This window comes from Lactuca virosa, unplaced genomic scaffold (genome assembly GCF_052849685.1).
Source record: "Lactuca virosa cultivar CGN04683 unplaced genomic scaffold, Lactuca_virosa_CGN04683_v6 scaffold_94, whole genome shotgun sequence".
In the NCBI taxonomy this organism is placed as follows: Eukaryota; Viridiplantae; Streptophyta; class Magnoliopsida; order Asterales; family Asteraceae; genus Lactuca; species Lactuca virosa.
In genome coordinates this window covers 17,501-20,000 of record NW_027630018.1, presented here as the reverse complement: position 1 = coordinate 20,000, position 2,500 = coordinate 17,501, and positions in this window count along the sequence as shown.

The window sequence follows — 2,500 nt, the reverse complement described above, 5'->3', positions numbered from 1 at the left end:
CACCTTGCCACACACATGCCCATGAACGACCAAGGGAACAAGGCACCTTGCAACACACACGCCCATGAACGACCAAGGGAACAAGGCCATGAACGACCAATGGAACAAGGCACCTTGCCACACACATGCCCATGAACGACCAAGGGAACAAGGCACCTTGCCACACACACGCCCATGAACGACCAAGGGAACAAGGCACCTTGCAACACACACGCCCATGAACGACCAAGGGAACAAGACACCTTGCCACACACATGCCCATGAACGACCAAGGGAACAAGGCCATGAACGACCAAGGGAAAAAAGCACCTTCCCACACAAACACCCATGAACGACCAAGTGAACAAGGCTTCTTCCCATACACAACCCCATGAACGACCAAGGGAACAAGGCTACTTCCCACACAAACACCCATGAACGACCAACTGAACAAGGCTACTTCCCACACAAACACCCATGAACGACCAAGTGAACAAGGCTTCTTCCCACACACTACCCCATGAACGACCAAGGGAAAAAAGCACCTTCCCACACAAACACCCATGAACGACCAAGTGAACAAGCCTTCTTCCCACACACAACCCCATGAACGACCAAGGGAACAAGGCTACTTCCCACACAAACACCCATGAACGACCAACTGAACAAGGCTACTTCCCACACAAACACCCATGAACGACCAAGTGAACAAGGCTTCTTCCCACACACTACCCCATGAACGACCAAGGGAACAAGGCATCTTGCCACACACATGCCCACGAACGACCCAAGCCCATCCTCACCGGTCTAAGGAACAAGGGGCCTTGACACACCATGAGCTGATTTCTAAGCAAGTCAAACGATGAAGGGAGAAAAGTGTTGTAACCGAGTCCGTTTAAGTGTTGTAGTTCCTACTTAATACATAGTCAATTGAAGTTTTAGTTCCAATCCGAACTGCTCGGAGCTAAGGCACCAAAACATCACATTCCATGCCAAAATCAAAAACACAGCTTGAGATGTACTCAAACTTATGTCTGTGTTCTTCCGAGTTCATCTAAGCGACTTATGAATAGCTAAAAGCCTTATCTGCCTGCCTATCACTAGGCGAAGGGGAAAAAAACCCGAACATGATATAATTACATTTCAAGTCCATTCGTCTATGTTAACAATGACCCACACAACGTTTCAATGACATTCCTACTTGATTTGAGCGACATATCAACAAGTAGGGAACCAAACACTTCAAGGCATGGCCAAAAATAGGCCACATACATTTATGCCCCAAACATGACATTTTTTTTATTTCAAAGCCTTTCATTTATAATAAAAAGCATCCCTACAACATTTCGTGTGAATCCGAATTAATTCGAGCGAGTTATGGACACATTCGCAAAATTATGCATCCCTGGGCAAATCAATGTCTGTTCCTGTCACCAAGCTCTTTGTGCAATATGTATATATAGGGGAACCATGGGACTGCTTCCCACCGGCGCCCCACTTGGTGTCTAGCGCCCAACGCTCTCGAGGCTGGCACGCTCGAGGCATGGCCAAGGCGCCCGGTCTTCACGAAAACGAGGCCAAAACTCCCCCCATAGACGCCCCACTCCCGTGTCCCCTCCCCCCGACGTCTTGCGTGTCCAAAAATTATGCATCATCAGGGAAATCAATGTCTGTTCCTGTCACCAAGCTCTTTGTGCAATATGTATATATAGGGGGTACCATGGGGTCTCATTCGCATAGGTGCCCGGCATGTGGGATGGGCAACTAAGAATCGTGAGGCTGTATCGGCACCAACAGGGCAAGCCAAGCCAAGCCCCACGACCCATGTATGAGGCCACCCCCCAACACGTTGCCTTGGAATTCTCGAACGATGACCTGAAAACTAGCCCCGTTGCCTTCATTTTCCTCGACACGTTGCCTTGATTTCTCGAACGATGACATGAAAACTAGCCCCGTTGCCTTTATTTTCCTCGACACGATGACCTGAAAATGAGCCCCGTGGCCTAGATTTTCCTCGACGTCGCGAGCATACTAAAAATTATGCATCCTCAGGGAAATCAATGTCTGTTCCTGTCACCAAGCTCTTTGTGCAATATGTATATATAGGGGGGTGGCCGTGAGTGAGCACGGCAAGGGGTGAACGCGCCAGACGGCCTTTGAGCGTGATCTTGGGTGATGGTTGCTTAGTTCCCGTGTTGCTTACATAATACCCTTCCGAGTGGTGGCCTTGACAGGGCGTTTGGATGCCTTGTTAGGTCTCTGCGACAACGTTCCAGTGTTGTGGTCTCGCCTTGGCAGTGCGGGATGAATCTGTTTGTGTGGTAGTAAAATCACTCTGTGTGTGCTAATCTTTCGTTCGACGTGCTACTGGTGCCTGCCAGCATTTGATTTGTGCTGATGATCGGGAAAACATAGGCGTTAAAGTGGCATGTGTTGCTTTTTGTGATACTACTACGGTACGCTGGTGTATCCTTGTTGGACGTGCGATTGGGTGCCTAAGCGTAGCTAGCATTGGTTTAGC